Here is a 22656-nt window from a genome sequence, read left to right as displayed (position 1 = left end):
GGAGAGTAGAGCAGAACAAAGGAGCAAACCTCAGGCCCACATGTCGACAGGGAAGGAGCTCAAAAGCAATGTGATGTGGCACTCGAAAACCAAGTCTGTCTGTTTTTAGTATCAACCCATTAACTGTTCAAAACTAAATAATATACGATTTAGGAGTAAGTTCATAGGCGGGAAAACTATAAAGAGAGCGAGGGGATGAAAATTCTTTGAAAACTCAGGAAGTAGTCAGCTCTGAGGGAAGGAGGGAGATACAATCTGGGAGGGGCCCACGGTAGGGGCATGGCTGACACAGGGACAGTGTCCTATTTCTCAGTCTGGATGATGGGTGCATGATGTTGGATTCATTATTCTTTTTTTTTTTTTTAAGATTTTATTTATTGGACAGAGATAGAGACAGCCAGCGAGAGAGGGAACACAAGGGGGGAGTGGGAGAAGAAGAAGCAGGCTCATAGCGGAGGAGCCTGATGTGGGGCTCGATCCCGGAACACCAGGATCACGCCCTGAGCTGAAGGCAGACGCTTAACCGCTGTGCCACCCAGGCGCCCCATGGATTCATTATTCTTTACATGATATGCTATACCTTACATACCCCTCCTTGTGTATATTACATAGGAAAAGAGATAGGAAAATAAATCAATCTCCTTTTTGCCATTACAAACAAAGCTAATGAAATCTATGGATCCTGCTTCCAGAACAATTAAAAAACATCCAAACATTCCATGTCATTGCCGAGGTTCAAAGGCCCCTTAGAGACCCTCTCCGGGGAAGAACTTAGACCCGCTGCTACAGTCAATTCGCTTGCTCACCATCCCCAGGGGTGGGCGGCATCTTTACTCCACCAGCGCAGTGATGTGCCTTGGGGAGCAGTGGAGAAAGGAAGGTTCCAGTGCTGTCAGAACCAAGCCAGCACCCCGGTGATTAGATGTGAAGCGGTAATATAATTGTCGTAGGAAACACACAACAAGGAAAGTTGAGCCAAAGAGAACTCTCCACGTCTGCCCGACCCCCCAAAGACAGCCCGGCACCTCTCCCTCCCTTCCTGGAGCATATCCGGCCCTAGACCCCAGCACCCCCACAGCCTGCTCCAGGGCGGTGGCGGCTGTGCCAGCCCCCTCACTGTTGGGTCCTCTGCAACTTCCGGATCTCAGCCCTTTGGAGAAGAAGGAAGTGAGGAAATACCAGAAGGTAGAGAACTGTTTGCGTTACAAACAGCGATCTTGCTTTTTAAACCTCAGGAGGATAATGATCTGTTTTTAGTGTATTAAAGCTTCATTGTTTAAGTAGGGAAATAGGCATCGACTTCAAAACAGGGAAGCCTAGAAGCAGAATAAGCATCTTTGAGAAGCGAGGGTAGAACGAGAAGACTTGCCATGTGGCTTAAGGAAGCCACTTCTTCCTTCTGGGACTCAGTGGCCCATCGGTTCAAAGGAGGAGTTGGCTTCCAGAAGATGCATGACATCCAGCCCTGACATCCCAGGGTTTTGAGACTGGCTGCATCCACTCCCTTCTGGAACTGCAAGAGACGAAAGCAGTCGTCCTCATAACAGCCCTGTGCCTGGCACAGGGTAGACACCCAACTAATAAGGTTGTTGCCCTGCACTCTTCTTGCTTCCTGGTCCTGTACACACACGAGCCCTTAGCTGGCCCTCGATACTGCTTTTCTCAGCTACAATATGGTGAGTACTGTGGATGGCCAATGTCAGAATTAGAGTATACGAAAGCCCTTGCCCAGCACCTGGCACACACCAGGTTCCATCTAGTTGGTTCCTGTCTTTCCTTGTCCTTCACTGGTCACCTGAAATAGTGCCAATGTGCTGGTTGAGTCCCCCCTCCCCCAGAGCAGCTGTTGCATCCCCGGGACTGACCACCACCCCACTGGATGGATGGTCCAAGCCACTGGGCAGGCAGACCCTGATGCAGGCCAATCACTCCAGATGGCCGGGAACTCTGGGCACTAATGAATGCTCAGCCTCTCCACCCCCTGGAGCCCCTGAGAGCCCCTGTGTGTTAGACTCAGTCCCCAGGGTGGCTGGGGCCCCAACATCTAAGCAACCAACTCCACACCTCCCTCTCTCTTGAGAAATGTCAAGTCAAAAGGGAAGGCAACTCTGGCTGGAGAGTGGCTCTTTGAAAGTGTTGGCTGTTGAGGAAGGTTGAAAGTGGGGGACTAGGAGAGGACAGGGAAGAGTGGAGGAAGGAGGAGGGGGAGGAGAAAGGGGAAGGGAGCTAAAGGGATGGACGGAAGAAAAGAAGGGGGTACAGAGGGATGGGGTACAGAAAGGGGAAAAGAATTTGAGATCCTGTTGGTGAGAGCTTTGGATAAATTCAATTTTATATCAGCAGCTTGCCTTGGCCTCTCCATCCAACTTGGTCAGGATCAAGGTGGCTGGGGTCAAGGGTGTGGGTCCACGCCGACCTTTGCATAGGCTGGTGGTTGGCTGGGGCTGCCGCCTGCTGCTCTCACACTGAGAGGAGACACACACTCAGAACCCGGGGCACAGACTGCCTGAGACCAGGGCCCAGGAATGACGGGGGAGGCGGATGCATCCCGAGACTGAAGGTCACAGCTCCTGCCAGGCAGCCCTCCCCATGCAGACCTGGGGGTGGTACCTGGAACCACTGTCATTTGGAGCACAGCACTGTCCCTTGAGACTTCCCTGCATCCCACCCAGATCTCCGTAAACAGTCCCTTTATTCAACTCTCCTCGAGTGATCCCATTTGAGTGAGCAGTCTGTTTCTTGCTGGGACCCACCTGAAACACATAGTTCATAATCTCCATGCCAGCCCTGCCTCCAGGTTATCCCATTTCCAGATAAGGAAACTGGAGCCTAGAAGCTCAGAGAGGGTCAGTGACTTATCCATGGTTGCACAGCAGATGACCAAGGAGTTGGGATTAGAACCTGCATCTTCCAGACTTCCAAACCTGGCTTCTTTACCTTACTCAGGTTTCTTAAGGAGAGAGAGGAGACCAAACCGGGGGTCAGGATGCTCAAAAATCAATGCTGTCTCTCCCCGCCCCCCAGTCTGAGTTCTCCCTAAGCTGGAACCTCAGAGACAGTCAGGAAATCTGCCTTCCTCACCTCCAAAAAGCCCTTGTCAATCCCTTCCATAGAAATGTCTCTACCAAACCTTCTCTCTATCCTCTGTCCCCACTGCCAGTTCCCTTTGCCAGAGACTGCCTCATTTCCAGCACCCTGGCTGGCCTTCTGCCTTCATCAGCCTCACCACAGTGGGAAGGATCTTTCTAGATTGCCCACCTCACTTTGACACTTGTCCCTCCTAGGCTCTGTCGGTGCCTCGTCATTGCCTTTGGGACAAAGTCCAGACTCCATGGCACCAAAACCCTTCCCAACTGGCCTCTGCTGACCTCTCCCAGCTGGCCTCCTCCCTACCTCTGCGTGGCTGGCCCTGGAGTGTTCGCAATGAGGCACGCACCCTGCTCTTCCCTACCTCTGGGCCTTTGCACAGACTTTTTCCTCTATCAGGAGCACGCTGCCGAGTCCTCAGTTCCAGGTAAACTCCCATTTTTCCAAAATGGGAAATGATTAAGGTTAATCATGTTAACCTTAACATGATTAAGGAGAGGGTCTCTACGCTCCCTCTGTCACGACTTCCCTGCCCTCAGCACACACAGGGACAATCTCTCCCACAGCTGCCCCCCAAATCTTTGTTCCTGCCTCCGATATAGCATTTTTGGCTATTGCCTCAAATCCCTCAGGGAATGAACCATGGAACTCTTTACCTGGCATCCTCATCGCTCTTGTGCCCTTTTCCCTCAAGTCAGGAACTTCGGAGGGCCCGGGTGTAGCTTCACTCTCTCTGACCACCCCCCCTCCCCATCAGGGCCTGGTCCTAGCAGTGCTAGTACTTCTCGTTGACTGAGCCATGAGGATGAATGATCCCGAGCCTGAATGGGGAGCGGTTGCTGTGTGGCCTGGGGTGAGTCCCTGAGCCTCTCTGTGCTCATTTCCTCTTCCTGAAGTCTGAGTAGAAAGATCTGCCACTTGCTCGTTAACATGTAACTACCCTGCTCCCCCCTCCCTCAGAGCCCAAGCCTCTCCCAAGTGCTCGCGCGCTTTATATTTTATGTTTATCCAGAGCCTTCTTTTAAATTCTCCTCTTTGAGTTTCTCCCAAGTCCTCCTGCAGTTGATTTATTTATGCTCAGAGGAGAGCTGGCTGGATCACAGAGGTGCTGCTGGCGGGGACTGGGAGCCCCCCCGCCTGCCCATGTGAGTCGTCTCATCCATAAAGGATTCTGGCTCCAGAGTCAGAGTGATGGGCCACGGGAACACACGCCTTCTGGGTACCTCCAGGAGCTCGGCAGCGGCCTGGACAGGGGCTCTGAAACCTCTGGAAACCCGGGCAGGGTGGGAAAGGTGGTGGCGGGGCGGTGGGGGGGGAGGTCCTGGATGGTGCTTCACCTCTTCTAGAATCATCAACCAGGGTTTGGGGCCACCGTCATTCTCTGCTGGAGATTCACTTTTCCCTCCTAGCTCCCTCCCTCGCCCACCCCCAGCCTCCTGATAAATGGGCCACCCCTCCCGGAGGCTGAAGTCATCTGGAAGCATCTGTGTGAAATATCAGGCTGGGGGAGGACACCCCCTGGGAAGACCTGGCCTCCCCTGCTGCCTCATTATAGCGAGCTTTCCCACACACTGCCTCCGATTCATAGATCCCAGGAAGCCATCCGCTCACAGGAACGTGACTTATGATTTATGGTTATGATTAGGATTCTTTTTTTTTCTTTTTTCACTTATTTTTTTTTTCTCAAAACATCTGATTTAACAGGGGAAATGCTATCCAGAGAAGCTGGGGGCTGTAAAAATGCAACAGCGGAAAAAAATGCTGCTAATGGCCTCTGCTAGTAACCGAGCCTCCAAGATCAGCTCTCTGACTTGTCACGGATGCTTCCCAGGAATGGGCCTGTGCTGTTCCCACCAGGGCCTGAAGGAACCCCAGGCTCAGCCTCAGCCCCAGAGAGGCGGCTCCGGAAGTCTGGGGCTCCCTTTAAGGCCCGGTCTCGGCCTCCTGACAGAGTCTGTAAAGTTCAAAGGCGGTGTCTCCCATTCTCATGTGTTCCATCGCCTCCAGGCCCCACCTGGCCCCCACTGTCAGTGAGGGGAGGGGGGCAGGGAGCCCAGACTCCGGGGCCAAGAGCCCCTTGCCAGGCTCCTGGCTAAAGGAGGCAGCCAGCAGCCATGGCCAGGCTTCCAAACCTACCTCTTTCCTCCAATTACAAGGTTAGCAACCGTGACACAGAGGCGCCCTACTTTAACTCCTCTGAGCAGCCGGGGGTAGCGGGAGCCCTGAGGGGTAGCACCCCAGATACTTCGGTTGAGGGGACTTGCTGGGTGACCCTAGGCAAGTCCCTTCCCGCTCTGGATTTGTTTCTCAGTAAAATGAGGCAATTGGATGAGATCTCAGGGGCTTCTGGGTAAGCAGGGCAAGCAGTATGATGCCTGCTTTTAATTCACTGGAATGTAAGTTCCAGGAGGGCAGGATTCTCTTACCTGCCATGTGCCCAAAAGCGAAGGTACACCTGTCACTTGAAACATATTCATGGTATGAATTTTGCAGAGCAGCAAACAGAAGCCCTGAAGGTTCAGGGAGAGAAGGGTCGAGAAGAAACACAGAGCAACTCAGAGCTTCTAGATCAGGTGAGGACTTTTCCGGGATTCTTCTGCTCCTCTCGACCCCCCACCCCCAACAGTAAGCTCTTTCTTCTTGCGTGAAGGAAAGTCACATTCCTGGGGCCGAAGATGCCAACCCCAGGTCAGCCAGGAGGGTTGAGAGTCCCCAAGATTCCTGCTTTGCACCTCCTATCAAAAGAAACAGGCCTGGCCCATGGGCCTGGGGCTTAGGTCTGGGGCTTGGGTCTGGGGCTTAGGCCCGGGGAGCTGCTGCCTCCTTCCGGACACTTGCGGTTGGTTGTTTGAGCTCACACCTGGATAGGCATCTTAAAGCTCTGGCTGCCTCAGCAAGCAGAAAAGCAAATGGCCGGTTTCTGAAAACCATATCTGCCTTCGGTGAGTTGAAGGTCAGGATGGGTAAACAGGCTAAGGAGATCTCTGGCCAAAGGAGGCTGTGAGGCCTTGACCGGGTGGTCGTTAAGCATCCTGCTGCCCCATCTGTGCGAGCCCGAGGGAGCTGCAGTGACCTGGGGGCCAAAGGACAGAACAGAGGACCCAACGGGGCTCTCCAGACCCGGCCCATCTCCTTCCCACCTGCCAACGTCCCCACCCCCAGGCTCCTGGCCTCACTTGCCAGAGGAAGCTCTGGAAACTAGATCCCCACCGGCCTCCTCTGCTCCACCCTGCGGTGTGCCAGAAATCAAACAACCTCTCCGCCCAAACCTGGTCCTCCAGGCCAACACTGGTCTTTGGGGGTCCTCATAGGCTCCTCGCCCATCTCATTTCTGCCTTCAATCTGCTGTAGGGCCCTGGATTCTGTCTCTTTACCACCTTCAGTCTGCCCCTCATCTCCATCACATGGCCATCCCCCCTCCCACCTCTCCGGTCCCCATCCCCCTCCCCCCTCTCCTGTCCCCACCCCTTCTCCTGTCCCCATCCCCCCCAGGAGAACTTCCTATCAAGGCCTCCTCAGTGGCCTCCCTGCCTCCAGTCTGGCTGTCAGCAATGAGGGGCTGAGGGCGGACTGTTTTGAGGGGGATAAGGATGTGGGTGGGGAGTGCTGAGGCTGGGAGGCCGGTAGCCAGAGCAGAGCAAGAGGCAGGAAGCTGGGCTTGCTCTTCACAGCCACGGTGGGACCGGTTTGGGGAAAGGCAGAAGGAAATGGAGGATGAGGACAAACCCTCAGAGGCCCACCCTGACAGCCACCCCCCCCCCCCCCTTGGTGGGTCCACCTCAGACAAGTCTCTCCCGAGTGACTTGGGCCAAGCTACTCGCGCCCAGAGTCTGCGCGGCTCCCTCGCTAAGCACATGTTTGCTCACAGCACGTGGGAAGGGACGCACGGTTGGAGTTTATGAAGCATTTGCAGGGCCCTGGTTCTGCGAGCACAGGGACGCTCAGGGACGTACCGAGGCCAGATCGCAGGTGGTAGAGGCCAGGGTCCGAATCTGGCTTCTCTAGTTCTCAGGCTCCGTGTCGTATTTGCGGCAGCTCCTTAAACACATGCCTCAGTTTCTCTGATTTCAAACCCAGGGAATGAGAAGGAGGATTCCCCTGTCTCAAGGCAATTGTGAAGATCCAACGTGAGGATGTATGTGCAAGTCAAGGTCAAGAGCATGAAAGCAAGCTGGTCCGTGAGGGAGCTGGGATCCTCACTCCAGGGCCAGGGTCTCCCAGCGCTTCACCTGACAGGTCTCCTCCTGCTACCATCACTGCACCGCCAGCCCCGTCTTTCATGCAAACCACACTACAGGAGACAGAAGGCAGAGTCCCGGGCCCTGAGGGTCTAGGAGTGTATGGGCTCTGAGATAAACGCCGGAGGCAGCAGCTCCCTGGACGTGAGCGTGAGAAAGGGCACACACTAGCAACCGAATCACCTGGCCCGGTGCAGTTCGAGATCATCGGTACCTTCCTCTGTCCTCAGACAGGGAGCTCCGGGGACCATCTGGGGCCCGGGAGCTGGTTGGCAATTTTTACAAGCCACAGAATGAGAAAGGGTGCTGCCTTGTCACTGCATTCCAAGAAACAATCTGGTCTCTGCAACAATCACTTTTTCGTGACTGTCTCCAATTCCACTGGTGGATACACCATAATTGAATGCGCCGCAACAAGGAGAAATGCTGAGGGTCAGACAGTGAGGGAACAGTGCAGAGAGCCAAATGGTGCATTCATTCTAGCCCCGCCCATTTAATGGTCTACCCACCCGCGGAAGGGTCTCGTCCACATAAAAGCTGCTGTATGGGCAGTACTTTCCCCCGGTGTTAATATTATTGGTGTACTGTGTTTTCACTTCTGTTTTTAGATTGTGCATTGGACCTTCCTGAAGCTGTAACACACTTCCAGCCTCTTTTGCGAACTCTGAAAGTGCCTTTTCGGAAAGAAGAGGTGATTGGGGGGTGGGGGGACAGAGTTGGGTGTCAGTAGAGAAGCACCAGGCAAACGAGTGAATAAATACATAAATCAGTGAGAAGTCCTCTACCCCCAGCATGCAGCCGGTGAGCCGGGAGTGAGGGCAAGATTCTCCAAGGGGAGGCCAGAGAGAGGGGATACAGTCATATTCACGCAGACGCAGACGTACCTTCAGGACTCTGAAGGGGAGGGTGTCACCCCTCACCCAGGGAATCCTGAGCTCCGTCCGGCGTCTGCAAGGCTGAGACCCGGAGCCCTGAAACTGACAGACATTAACAGCTAGTCACAGCGCTAGACAGTGCTCGGGTCTGTTCACTCATTCATTCCACAAACGCTTCATCAGTGCTCACTGGGTGCCAGACGCTGGGGCTGTCAGGCTGATCCCCACCCCCCCTTCTGGTAGCCTGAGGGCTAAGTCCTCTGTTCCTTGAGCCAGACCCCCTTTCAAAACCTCAGAACCTCCCTACAGGCAGGACCCCTTTCCAAAGCCTCTCCCAGTCACTCTGCCATTAAATGCAGGTGGACAGGGAGAGGGCGTTTCCTCCCATTTATAAATTATGACACCAAGGCCCAGAGAGGCCGACCAACTTGCTTGCCCAGGGTCACACAGCAAGGGCACAGCACAGTCCGGACTAAAGCCTGGGACTTCCTCTTCTTCTTCTTCTTTTTTTTTTTTTAAAGATTTTATTTATTTATTCGAGGCAGAGAGAGCACAGAGGGAGCGTGAGAGGGAGAAGCAGACTTCCCGCTGAGCCGGAAGCCCAAAGCGGGGCTCGATCCCAGGACCCCGGGATGATGACCTGAGCTGAAAGCAGTTGTTTAACCAACTGAGCCCCCCAGGTGCCCCAAAACCTGGGACTTCTGAAACCCGCACGGGCTCTTTCCAGAACACCAGCCACCTCATTAGTCCGATTCTACACATTCTTTTTTAAAAAAGACCTTCAAAGAAGTCCTGTTCCCTCCACCCACTCCTGAGCTTGCCCTGCCCTCCACCCCCCACCCCTGCAAGATTCTGCACGCCTCTTGGCCCTCAACCTTTTGCTAGGTCTCACACCGCCCCGCCGGTGAGGAGCCTGCCACAGAGGGGAAGTGTAGCCACGGAAGGGGTTAAAATTCCCAGAGTCTCTTATAAATATTTCATGAAAAATATCTGCTGAGATAACCCCAGACTGTCGATGTCGACATTATTGCACCTGCACATTCTAATTGGTCCAAGAGAGCTGGCCCATAATTGGTGCCTGGAAATCAGCACAAACCTGACTTGGTTGTAAAAGAAGCGTTCTCCAGAGAATTGGCATTTTAACTCCTATGTGGCCGAGGGGGGAGGGGGGAGGGAGGCGAGTCAGACAGGGATGGGGGCACACCCCACCCACATGTGCCAAACCCCCAGCTTGTTATTCGGCCTAGCTCAGGTGAGGGACAGCTGGCATGCTGGGCTGAGTACCTGGGAGGCAGGTGAGTAGGGGTTAGGGGCACAGCCTTGGGAGCAGGGCGGGGGTGGGGGAGGGCGTTCCTAACCTTTTCTGTGCCACGACCTCATGACTGTTTGGTAAAGACCATGGCGTCTTTTCAGAACAGTGTTTTTTCATTGCCTAAAATACACCTGATTACAAAACAAGCCAATTATATGTGAAAAAATTATCAAAAATGTTTAAATTGGGTCATTGCAATGCTGGTATGGGCTCCTAACGCATTAAATGACAGCCCCTCACATCCGGTCTGATAACTACTGTAATGTTACAGTAGGGATGCGCGCAAACAGAATTTCCAGATCTCCGCCACAAGGGCAGCATGGCAGGGACATATCTGTGATCTAGATTGGGGACAAAGTCACAGATGCTGCCCATATTACTGTGGGGTGTGGCTGACGTTCACCTTGGAAGGACATGTTACATTTCAATGAGAGGTGAGGGAACAGTCGGGGGTATTGCTTTCCCACCCAAGTTCACAGACCCTAGGTTGAGGATCCTGGCCGCAGAGCTCTGATACTTGCTTGCTGGGGGGACTTTAGCCTCGCCTGGCCTTGGTTTCTTCATCTGCAAAACGGGCTTTGGAGGCTGGCGGAGCTGGCTTCAAAGCGTGTTCTGCTGCTTGCGGGTGCCCCTTGAAAGTGCCCTGACCTCGCGAAGCCTCAGTCGACTGGCCTGGCTGAAGGATGGAATACATTCCTCCAAGGCTGTTCTGGGGCCTGGATGGGATCAACGCAGGCCAAGTGCCTAAAAATGCGCCCAACAAAGTGCCGAGCAGAGGAGCTCAGTAAGCAGTAACCTACACAAACCCCCAGAATGAACCTGATGCTTTGGCATCGGCCCAGGCCACGCAGGGAGACAGGCCGGCCAATGTGAAGGCCACATCTCCCCCACCGGACTCCTCAAAGCCCAGGCCACTCCATCTTCTGTCCTGTGCCCATTTTCTGTCTGTCCCATGTTTACTATCTCCCATGCTTCCCGCCATTGCCCAAACTAAGTGGGCCCTGGAACTCTGGAACACATTGTGTCCAGAGCGGAGCTGCTCCAGGACCCTTTCAAGTCAGCACCTGCCAAGCAGCTGCGCTGGGGAAGCTGGAAGAGGTCCGTTTGGCAACTGGCGTGTCCTTGCCTTGGGGGGGGAAGTGCCCCCTTTGGGACGATAAATAAGTTTCCGGCTCTCACACAGCGTGTGCTATGACCTCCCCCCCCATCTCTGCTGAGGGGCCTTGTGTGCAGGCGTCAGGTCTCACCCCAACTCTGTGCTAGTGATGGGGGGGGCCAGGACTGTCCCCCAAAGACTCAGCCCCATCAGGCCAGGCTAGGGCGCTGGCTGGCCCTCTCTGGGCCTCATCTGGACACAGAACCCAGAGGGGCATCTCCTAATTTGGAGCGTCAGGCACGGTTGCCATGGCTACCTCCAGGTTCTGCTTCCCACCTGCTCCGAACCCACCCTGTTCGTGACTGGCAGCTGCAGAACATTGCCAGCCCCTCCCGATCCTCCTCTGCCTTGTATGTACAAAGCACCCACAGGACCCTGGAGAGCAGTGCCCCCCTCCCAACGCTAGGGGAAGCCCTCCATGTACCAGGGGACCCCTCTTCCTCGGCATTTGCTATAAGCCCCGGGTGGGGGGAGCCATCATCTCATTTTGGAGGCTGCAGGGCCCCATTAGTGCCAAAGTGAGCAGAGACTGCCTCGGGGGAGCTAAGGGGCCGCGCTGGACTTGGGGCGGCGGGAACATCCTTGGGGCCCGTCCTGCAGGCCCAGGCTGGGTAATTGGAGGGGAGGGGATGGGTGGCCAGGGGGAAGAGGGGCCAGTGGCTTCTTCTGCCTGACAGAGTGCCCCGCCCCTGCCCCCCCCCGGCCTCTGCACCTTCGTGGGCACGTGCTCCTCAGCCCCCCCAGGTCCTCTGGAAGGAGGGAAAAGAGGAGCCAATCAGCCCCGGATGCCCATGACATGACAGGCACTGTGCCTTCCTAAGTGGGCACAACCTCATACCATCTCCGAGACAGGGGGCGTGCTGTTTGAGCTCCATTTTACAAACAGGAAGCTGAGGCTCAGAGAGGTTGAGCGATTCGCTTCAGGTCACAGAGCTAGGAAAGAGAAGCGCCAGAATTCCAAACCCAGCCAGCCTGACACTTGAGGTCTCCATGAACCTTGGAATTCCCACCCCAGACTTGACGCTGAGAAGCCTCCCTACCAGGTTTTGGGATGTGTCTTTGTGCCAGGCACTGCTCTGGGCTCCTTGCACCTTGGATGCTCCATTTTCCAGAAGTGGAAAGTGAGGCTCTCCGGGGGTTATGTCACAGCCCAACCTCACACAGCTAGTGAGGTGTGAGAATTTAATCTGATTTGTCCATCTCTAAAAACAATGACTTCAGTTCAAAGCAATTCAGCAAATACTAATTGAGCACCTACTATGTGCCTCACTTTGACCGAGTGGATCTACCGTAGTAAACAAAACTGAAATCCACCCCACTATCAGAGCTTTCCTTCTCTGTGGGGGAACAGACAAAAACAATGGACAAAAGATGAGTGACTGAGAATACTAGAAGGTGACAAGTGGTAGGGAAAACGCTGAGCGGAGTAAGGGAGGGTGAGCAAGCCAGGAGTGGGATAGGAGTAAGACAGGTAATAAATAGGGCAGGCAGGGAAGGCCTCTGTGAGAAGGGGATATTCTAGCAAAGACTTGAAGAGCTGAGGAAGTGAGCAAATCGACTAGCAGTACCTGGCACATAATAGATGCTTACTAAATATTTGCTGAAAGAATGAACTCATTCAAGGACTCCCCAGGCAGGCGGGAATTGCTCGCCGTTCATAAGTAATAACGATGGCCATGTGTTAGCACAAACACGGCCATAGTTGCTCACTCCTTCTTCACAGTGTTGTGTGGACGAGACATTCTGCACCCCTAACTGGAAGGCAGGTATGGGGGGACCGCCTGGAGCCGCGCCTGGTCTGCTGGGAGCACCGGGACTCAGTTCTGCTCCCTCTGGGACTTCTGACTTTTCTGGAAGGGAGAAAACTGCCAACTACAGAAATGCATGCTGGGCAAAGACCTGCCGGCAGGCCAGACAGTCTGGGAGGAGGTGGGGGTTGTGGCTTTGTGGTTGGGAGCTAATCAAGGGGCCGAGCCTTTGGTTCTAAAAGGAAAACCCGGGGACCCAGGTTCCTCGCAAGCCTGCTGGGGCATTCAGCACAGCCTGGCTCACTGTTTGCTGAGAGACCAGCAGACGTAGTAGTTTTGAGGCTAAGGCCCAGGAAGATTTGGGGGTGGGCTGGGGGGAGGTGGGGGCATGATCTGCAGACTCGGCTTGGGAGGGAAATCCTGACAGTGCTTGCAAAAGTAAACTTGCTTTCCTATAATTAGATACATATTTATTTTAAAAGGTTATAATTTCCTACTGGTTGGCTGCTTGATAAATACAGACTTTATTATTGTTTTTCTTAACTGCAGCTCAGGAAAAACAAATCCAGGTTTGGACATGAGTAGGGATGTCCTGATGATCCCGGGCAGCAGTCTTCCCCAAACCCCACCAGACCCAAGTGCAGGAAGGGACGGAGCCAGAGAAAGTCTGTGTGGCAAAAGATGTGGGGGGCAGGCAGAAGGGTGAGAGACAGAACTTCCCAAATACTGGTTATAACTGGGACATAATTACCGCCCTGCTGTTCCCTCTCCCTGCTTTCGCTCACTACCACCCTCCACCCAGAATGCCTTTCCTTCTCCACAGCTGCATGTCCAAATCCTATCAAAGTAGGGCTGAAAGGTCACCTCCTTCAAGCCTCCCTGGATTCCCCTGCTTGGCAAGAGCTCTCCTTAGTTTGAATTTCCACATCCTGTCCTCGGTCGCTCAAAGGCAGTTGCCACAGTGCATTGTGGTTACTTGGTGGTGTGGGTTGAATTGTGTCCCTTCTCATAAAGATATAGTGAAATCCAACCCCTGCTTCCTGTGAATGTGACCTCACTTGGAAAGTGGGTCTTTGCAGATGTAATTCGTTAAGAGGCAGTCATTCCCAGGGCGGGCCCTACTGTAGTAAGACCTTATAAGAACAGGACAGGCATAGAGATGGGCACAGGTGGAGAACACCTTGTGACGAGATGGGATGCAGCGGCAAGCCGAGGAATGCTAAGGGTTACCGGCCACCAGCAGAGGCAAGGAAGAGGCCAGAGAGGATCCCACCCAGAGTCTCAGGGGGACCACGGCCCTCTAGACTCCAGCCTCCAGAATTGTGAGAGAATAAGTTTCTGTTGTTTTAGTCCATTCAGTTCACGGCAGTCCTAGGAAACAAATCCACTGGGGTCCAGGCTGTTTCTCTCCCCTGGAGAAAGTTCCCTGCTTATGACAGTAGCTGGAACAGTCTAGGTTCTCGATAAATATTTATTGATGAGAGGACAGCTAGTCAGTCCCTGAAGAGGAGGACCTGCCCCTCGCTGGTCTTTATGGCCCCACATTGCCCAGTGTGGACCGAGGTCCTAGTTCGCGTCCCCGTGGCCTCCAGTCCAGATCCCCACAGCAGACGCCCAGCTGGCCTCTTGGCCTCCACTCTGGTCTCCCAGCCGCTGCCTCACGCTTTGCTGAGTGAAGGCTTAGGTCATTTCAAACGGATTGGACTTTCCAACCTTTTTTCTTGGCCTGGAGCGCCCCCCTTCCCTTGCCCACCAGGTGAGCTCGCCCCCGTCCTCGGAGCCTCCAAAGCCTGTTTCTCGCCAGCTTTCTGGAACGGCCACCCAGCCTCTTCCTGGAGGCGCGGTGTGCTTCCTACTCTGTGCGCCCCCGTACTTTGTTTCCCATCTTGGGGACAGCTCCTATCAACCTGGCTTACACTTACGTGTTGACCTGTCTGTCCTCCCTGCCGGCCTGTCGGCATCTGGAGACAGGTTATTTCGCACCTCTGTGTCCCCAGTGCCTTCTAGCAGAGGGGGAGCCCGTGGTCGTCTGAGGGACTCATGGGGGAGGAACCCAGGCTGAGGGGCCCACCCTTGTCTTAGGGAGCTTGTCAGAGGCTTTCCACATCTGCCTGCCTCCCTTCTAGGGCCCAGGGTCCCAGAGGCTTGTGGGGAGGCCTGCTGGGCAGGGCTGTCAAGGGGCTTTCCAGTGGCTTCCTGCTCTGCCCTTCTCAGGCCTGACATGAGGGACCCAAGACCAGAGGAGAGCAAGAGGCTTATCTCGCCCGTGGGCACATCCCTCCCCAAGCCCCAGATATGACTAGAGCCTCCAGGCTGTTTACTTAACAAGGCTCTTCAGCATTAGGGGCTGGACTTGGGGGATTTGGTGAGGAAAGAAGGAGAAGACATCGAAGTTCCTCAAGGGGAGACAAGAATTTAGACTTACGGTGTCCCTACTACGTGCCAGGCCCTGGGCTAGCTGCTTTGACACTTCCCAGCACAGCCCTAGGAGGTAGGCACTGTTGACAGATGGGGGAACTGAGGCTCCGTTGCCCCCAGGCCCCACAGCTGGTAGAGCTGGCATTTGAACCCAAGCCCCTGCCAGGCCCAAAGGCGATGGGCTTTTCACTACACTGTGGTCCCCCTCTGCCCCCAGAACAGACAGCAGAGTCTGCGACAGGTCACAGGTCGTGGCCTCACAGGCGGCCAGTCCCAAAGGGCAGCAAACCCTTTGTTTTCTCAGGTGCCTGGAGAAACATGCTGTAGGCCGTGTTTTTCAAAATGGGAGAGAAAGCTCTGGGGTCTCCCAGCCCTGGAAGAAGCTCTTCCTCCCCCGTGGAGCAGTGACGGCAAGAGGCCGGAGAAGAAGCATCCAGGTGGGGCCACATTAATGGGGCTGGCACGTCCAGGAGGAGGGAGGGGATGACGCTGCTAGGCCTTGCATGGGCCCAGCCACAGTCTGGGCGGGGTCCACTCCTCTCCCACTGAGAGAGACATCGCCTGGGGAGGGGGCTGGGGACTCTGAGCCCAGAGAAGACACAGCAGCAAATGAAAACTGTCATCAATACCTCAAGGGCTCTCCAGTGGATGAGCAATTAGATTCCTTCTGGTTCTAAGAGCCGGAGCAAGGGCCAGCAGCTGGAAGGTGCAGGAAGACAGACTTCACGTCTCTCCTCTTAGAACACAAGGGGTTCCCTCAAAGGGAGGAAGGCCTCCATCAAGGAGTCATTTGAGTGAGACGGTAAAAAGAAGATTCGGCCTGGAGCCATGGGTCGGGCCAGGTGCCTTGCCTCAAAGACGTGATGAGAATGTGCGGCCCCAGAGACACCCCCAGCTTCACTGGGATTCCGAAATCCACCGTGGCGCTGGATCAGTGATGTGCTGAGAGCTCAGATGGCGCATTTCTCCCCCAGAGTGGGGTCTGGGACTCCGCATTTAAGATGACTCTGCTATACACGCAGGCTGGGAAATCATGGGGGCGACAACAGCCCTGAACCCATCCTCCCACCCCCCACTGCGGAGATGCTCGCTGCCTCCCACTCAGCCCCCCCCCGTTCAGGCCCAGGCCTGGGCCTGAACCGTTACAGACCCAGAGGTCTGGACTGGCTGAGATTTTCCGTGGCAATCTACCCAGGACATGCATATGCTTTGTGGCTGGTCCCTTTCCAACATGCTCCTCTGGGGAGGCGGGAACCAAGTTTCGGTATTATCTGGCCTGGATGACAGGGCCGATAGGGCCGGGGAGAGGCATCCCTGAGGCCTGGGAGAATTCTCTGGCGTGTGTGCCAATAAAAGGGAATGCTAGTTTCTTTATGTGTCAACTCGGCTGGGCCACAGGGGGCCCGGCTATGGGCTGTGAATGTATTCTGGAGGATATCAACGCTGAAATCTGTGGACTTTGGAGAAAGCAGAATGCCCTCCATAATGTGGGCGGGTCTAATCCAGCTGGGTGATGGCCTGAATAGAACAAAAGACGAACCTTCCCTGAGCAGGAGGAAACTCTGCAGCAGAAGCTTTGGATTTCAGTGAAAGCTGGCCCACCCTGAAGATTTTGGACTTACCAGCCTCTATAATTGTGTGAGTCAATTCCTTAAAATAAATCTCTTTATACACACACACACACACACACACACACACACACCCTATCGGCTCTGTTTCTCAGGAGAAGCATGACTAAGACACAGGGAGATGGACCAAGGCGAGGCACAGAGGAACTGCGTGAAGCTGAAGACCAGGGCACCAGGAACTGCCAGGCATAAAGGAGGCACAGAGACTATGAAAGCTCATTCTGCCAAAGCCATTTCCCTCTGCTCTGAAGTCAGCTTCAGAAACGCAGAGCGCTGGCAGGTGGGGAGATGTACCCGAAGTTCCTCAGAGCACAGTCGCGAAATGCAGAGCGAAGCCTAGCCAGAAACGCAGGAACTGCGGGAACCGGTGGGTGGGCTGGGACGGGGATGGAGAGCGAGAGCCCATGCCACAGCCTGTCTGGACACAGAGGGGATGCAAGAAGGGGGGGGGTGCAGGAAGGAAGCCTCTGGAGAAGTTGAAAAGACTAAATAGAGGCAGAGACCCATAGTGGTCAGCTTCAAAATTACCACAAGATCCATGGGGAATGTTCCCAGCCTTTGAGATCCCAGATTTCCGAACCGGAGACCCGAGGGGTCATCCAGTCCAGTCCTCTGCCTCCAGACTGAAGAGCTGGCAGCCCAGGCAAGAGGAATCCTCATCTTGGGGAGTATTTGCAAAGAATGTCAGGGAGGGGGGTGGGGAGGGGAGGGAGAGAGGGAGGGGGCATCGTGATGACATAACGCCCTGAGAAGCTCCGGAGCACCTGCTGGGTGCCGGGCATTGAGCTAGGAGCCCTCCACACATCATACCATTGAATACGGACAATAACAATGTGCAGCGGGTACTACTACGATGCCTACTTTACCGATGAAGAAACTAAGGTACCTGGTGGAGTCACTTGTACAGGTGGAACGTGGCAAAACTGAAATTCTAACCCAGATCAGCCTGATTCCAAAGCCCTTGTTCTTGACCACCAAGGAAGGAAGAAGAAAAGTGGGTGGAGGGGAAAGGAAAGAGTATCATCCTCCCATTTTATGAATAGGGAAGCAGGAAGCACAAGGAAGCAGCCCTGGAAGGACAAAGAACTTTCCGGGGTCTGGTGGAAGGTGGTATGGGCCCAACATGGAAGTGTTGGTGGGGGTGGGGTGGGTGGGACTGGGTGCAGGGTCCACCGCTGAAGGCTGCAGAGACAGGAAAGGACACCGGAGGAGAAGACCCAGGCCTGCTGCCCCCCCCCCCAACCAAGAGTGTTTTCAGGGCCCAGAGATAGACTCTTGCCAAATCTCTCCGACAACCTGGAATCCCCCCTTTTGTGTCCTTCTCCTGGACTTCTCCTTGAAGCACAAACACCCCAGGGAGACATGGCACACTGGGATCCAGTTCAAACACCTTTCGTAGGGGTGAATCTATCTGGTGACTTTATTCAAATGTCTCTGGCACCTGGGGTTAAAAAAAATGGCCTAACTTCAGACTATCATCTTAACATCAATTTAGGCCGTGGGTCTGAACAAAGTCCTCAGCCTAGGGTGCAGGGAAAGTGGGGGGTTAGAGCTACCAGGTGTGCCTGGAAGTATCCAGGCTCCTCAGATCAGCAGTTCCCAAACCTTGCCTCCCCAGACCTGACCCTCCACCTTGGCCAATGCAGGGCCCTGCAGGTCTGGAAGTCACCCCCAAGCCCCCTCCCTCAACCATCCCTTCAACAAGTCTGTCCTGCCAATTCCAGCTCCTAGAAGGACCCCAAGTCCTACTTCGCATCCCTCCTCTGCCACCATCTAGTCCACACCATCATCTCTCACCTGGACTAACGGTCTCCCTGGTTCACCTCTTGCCTCCCAACCATCCATTTTGCACTTAGTAGCCCACGTCGGCTTTTTCAAATACAGATCTGTCCCTTGCCTCCTAAAAACCTTTCCATGGCTCTCCATGGCCTTCAGGAGAAAGCCCAGGCTGCTAAGCAGTGCTGATCAGGCCCTCCGTGATTTGACAGTTCCCTGCTTGCTAGATCTCACCTCCTACCACTGTCCCCCAAGACATACTCGCCTCCAGCCATCTCGGCTCCGTGGGGCTCTTTCCCTGAGAGTTGCTCTTGCACACCTGGCTGGATGTGCCCTCAACTGCTCCCTCTTCCCCATCCCCATGCACTGCTGGGGAACTCACCCTGAAAGATACAAGCCAGGCATTAATACCTCTGGCAAGTCTTCCCAGGTCCCCCCATCCCCAGCCCTTCAACAGCCAAGGCAGCCTGTACATTCCTCCGCACTGGGTTTTAATTATGTGTTGACTCGTCTGTCTCTGCTGGACTGTGAGCGTGTGAGCTCTTTACGCAAGAACCAGGGCTGTATCTTTCTCATTGCTGGTGACTCGCTCTGGGTCCGCTACATAATTAGAGCTCAATGAGTACCTCTGGAATGATGGCCGGTGTGTAAGCAGCCATAATGCCAGGTGGAAGGTGGTAAGAAATGAGATTATAATGAGAGGTACGAGGGAGGGGGAGGGAGTTGGTTCGAAGTCTCTCTGGAAGTGGTGGCATTGGAGAGGGCTCCTAAGGCACAGGTAGGGTGTCCACGGGCAGAGATGGGGAGGACAAGAGGCAGCTTGGGGGCTGTGTCAAGCATCCATGGAAACACACTGTAGACACTGCACTGGAGGCTCCGAAGCATGGCCTGAGACCCGAGCTCAGCAGCCAGTCTGCTGACCGAGACTTGCCCTTCCAACCATGACAGCAGGGGATCCTTTCCTTTAGGCCCCTGGAAAAAGAAATTAGTTTGGACATCTGAACACTGTGGCCAGATTTTCCATCGCGCTGATGCACCGTGATTTGGTGCGTGGCGCGGTCCCACTCGAACAGCCACCTTCTCTATTCCCTCTTGTTCCTTCTGTGGGCGCAAGGCCTACGAGGAGCTGGAAGGGAACCAGAGCCTCAGGGGTGGGGGGCAGTCGGGGCTCAGGAAGACGCAGCGGGTGAGCTTTCCTGCTGCTTCCTGAGACCCTCTGTTCTTTGGGACTATGTGAAAACCGGTGAGAAGACAAGTTTCTGTACTCAGAAGCGTATTTGGACGTGTTGACAAGGTCTCTATAGTAACCAGGAACTTGAATGAGTGTTGCCAGAAACCCAGAAACAAGAAGGCGTATTTTCTCCCAAATTGGTCGGTCGTATTCAGGAAGCTGGCCCATGGGCTGGGGGTTTAACGTGCACACACGGGCCGTGAGAAGCCAGCAATCGCGGCCCTGAGCTGACTGGCATCGGGAGCTTTGCTAGTGTGTGGAGGCTCGCCTGGTGCCCATGAGCACGGGAATCAAGAGATCTGCCTTGCTGGCAATTCAGTTGTGCTTTTGATTAAAGAACAAAAAAAATAAAAAAAAAACAAAGCCAACAACAAAACAGAGAAGAAAAATAATTCAAGGTGAATCGGTCAAGTTGCGCGGACTTCCGGTATCTGAGAAATTACCGCACACAGTTTCTGGAACACATGCTTTGGGACACAAGGGAGTAGGTGAGGAAGGCAGGGGTGGGGGGGGGATGGGCATTTTTTGAGCACTGGGTTCGCCTAAACTGGGAGAGCAGAGGGCAGAGTGGTTACGTGCAGGATGCCAAAGCCAGTCTACGCGGTTCAAACCTGGCACTGTCCTCTCTGCTTTTGTGTCCCCGGGCTTTCCGTCACTACTTGGAGCTTGGGTTTCCTCAGCAGCAAAATACAAGGGGTGTAAAGATTAATGAGCAAATACATATAAAGAGTTTACAACCCAACGTGGCACATTGTACATGGGGGCTAAGGTTGGCTGTTATTCTTATGATTATATTAACTTATTGAACCTTTACCATAACCTATGAGGTACACACTCAGATTCTTCTTGGGTCTCAGATAAGGGAACAGGCTCAGGGAGAGCAATTCCCTGCTCAGGTCACACAGCTGGGAAGCAGCAGGGATCAACACCACGTTAGACTATCGCCTTACGCCTTGACGCCTGTGGTGGGAGCCGGCTCCCCCGACTCTGGGCAATGGCAGGACTGGTCCCGGCTCCTGAGATCTCAGTCCTGTCATGGAGGCCCCACCCACCCCCAACATATGGCCCCCACAGGATGGGGTTCACGGAGCAGAGCGGGCCTCCTTGGGCGAAACCTTCACTCTATCCCCCTCTCAGATGTAGGAATCATGGCCAGGTTGGATCAAGGCAGTATCCCTGTGGTCTTTCCTTCTCGTGGCTCCTTCTCACCTGGGATGACAAAACAGTGGGCTGGGAGTCAGCAGACCTGGGTGCTCGCCCCAGCTCTGCCACCAGCCCAATGGATGACCTTGGGCAAGTCACTGTCCCCATCTCTAAAATATGGAGTTGGAGTCAACCATCCTGAGCTCTCTGAGATTCTAAGTTTACAATTCAGAGGATCAGAATGTCACATCTCCCATATTAAGATGAAAAGGTGAGTGTTTCAGCCAGTTGACTGCAATAAGAAGTGATAACCCATCCGTTAAGTGCCCCTTGGAAGCACATCCATTTAGCACAAACCATAAATTCAAAGAGAGCAGGGAGGGAATCACTGTTTGCTCTGCACACCCCAGGCTTGGTGCACAAGAGCTCATTTAATCCTTACAGCAGCCTGGTGACATAGGGCCTGCTTGTGATGCCATTTCACAAAGAGGCAACTGAGACTCCAAGTGGTCAGGTTGAACCAGTAGGCGTGACCTTTGGACGCAAGGATTTCTGCCTCCCAATTTATTTTTGCTACAAGATCCTGAGCAAGCAAAACAAATTCCAAGGAAATAAATGGCTTCCTTTTTTCCCTCCTTTTTAAAGCATCTCGCCTTTCAGGAGCTGCTCTTACACAGTTTTTCCTCCACCAGCAGAGCAGGAACTGAGACCTGGTTCAGATATTCCAGACCGAGACCCTGGAACACGAAGAAGTCTAATCAGGGCCTGGAAAGCTCACTGAATCTCGAGCACATGGCTGGCTGGTGTCTTCTGAAGTCAGCCAAGCTGCAGCCTGCCCGGGGGGCTGAAGGATCATTTCCCTGGTGGCACCGAACCCACGCCCCATGTGTTTCCCATCTTCCAGGGTTCTGTCCTATCCGGGTTGCTTTGTTGCAGGCAGTTTACCAGACATCCAAGTACCAACTGTGTTCACATATAACTGGCCTGGCCCTCCCGGGAGCCACGGCCCCTCCCTGGCCCTCCTTAGGAAGCACATCACAGAGGGAGTTGGGGGCTTTGGGGTCAGCCGCACCTGGGTCCGCAGCCTGGCTCTCTGCCATGTCTTAATCACGTGATGTTGGCAAGTCCCCTCACCTCCCTGGCCTTCAGCTTTTACATCTGAAAAGTGGAAATAGTATTTCCTCTAAGAGGCGTATCCAGGTGAATGAAACAGTGCTTTCAATCCAGGTTTTGTGATCGTACCAAAGGGGCTGCTGGGAGGGGAGGGAAGGGGAGCCCAGCCGCCCCACCCCCACCCCCTCACAGCTGCTGCCCTGGTGTTTGGTTTCCGTGGCTGGGTTCATCCCTGATTCTGGGGGAAGGAAAGGCACGTGCAGCTGAAAGAAAGCATACAAATTGCTGTTCTGGTTCTTGTGGAAGTACTTGGTACCCAGCAGGCACTTAATAAATGTCAGCACTTTCCTCTTTCCTTCTTCTTGCCCCCTATCATTCTCTCCCTGGGTTCTTTATTAGATGGCTCAGCTAAGAACCAAACCCAAAGAAATGGAGAGAAGGCAGCAGGAAGAGTTCGGAGTATTTTCAAAATATCAAGTGAATCACTCAGGTATGGGGTCCACGGTGGGGGGTCAAGGAGGCTGTGACCCAACACATCATGGCAGCACATCTTGGCACAGACTCAACTGGCAGCTCCAGGCCAAGGGCCCCCTGCCTGCAAGGAGCACCAGAAAACCAGGCTCCCGGGAAACCCAGGCACGGAGCCCTGCTCCACCTACGTGTCTCTGGCAACAGGCTGGCTTCCTCCTCCTCTCCCCAAGGGAAGACCCAAAGGGAAAGAGAGAGCTCTGAAGATGTGTGAAGGGGCCCAGGAGGTGGGGAGGCCCGAGTGGGCTGGCCTGGCTGCTTTCTGCAAATAAGCAGGGCTTGCTGAACTGTGAGGGCCCCAGGATGGAGCAAAACCTGCCATCAGCCCTGCCCCGGTTCCAAAAAGACTCTGAAAATACAGTCCCGCTCCGGAGAGAGGCGCCACAACTGGAGCCACAGCGCC

At 54.3% G+C, this 22656-nt stretch overlaps 1 long non-coding RNA gene across 2 annotated transcripts; it reads left to right on the top strand.

The window, feature by feature from the left end:
• Nucleotides 1-597: 597 nt before the first annotated feature.
• LOC117796697 lies at nt 598-15224 on the top strand. Of its 2 annotated transcripts, XR_004621333.1 has the most exons (5): nt 598-1676; nt 3845-3940; nt 5581-5660; nt 7934-8016; nt 15139-15224. It is a non-coding gene; the product is annotated as an uncharacterized LOC117796697 (long non-coding RNA). The 2 variants fall into 2 exon arrangements; XR_004621332.1 differs by lacking the exons at nt 7934-8016; nt 15139-15224 and adding an exon at nt 7165-7894.
• The last annotated feature ends 7432 nt before the right edge of the window (nt 15225-22656 follow it).

Source organism: Ailuropoda melanoleuca, chromosome 16 (assembly GCF_002007445.2).
Source record: "Ailuropoda melanoleuca isolate Jingjing chromosome 16, ASM200744v2, whole genome shotgun sequence".
In the NCBI taxonomy this organism is placed as follows: domain Eukaryota; kingdom Metazoa; phylum Chordata; class Mammalia; order Carnivora; family Ursidae; genus Ailuropoda; species Ailuropoda melanoleuca.
This window is presented reverse-complemented; position numbering and strand designations above follow the sequence as displayed.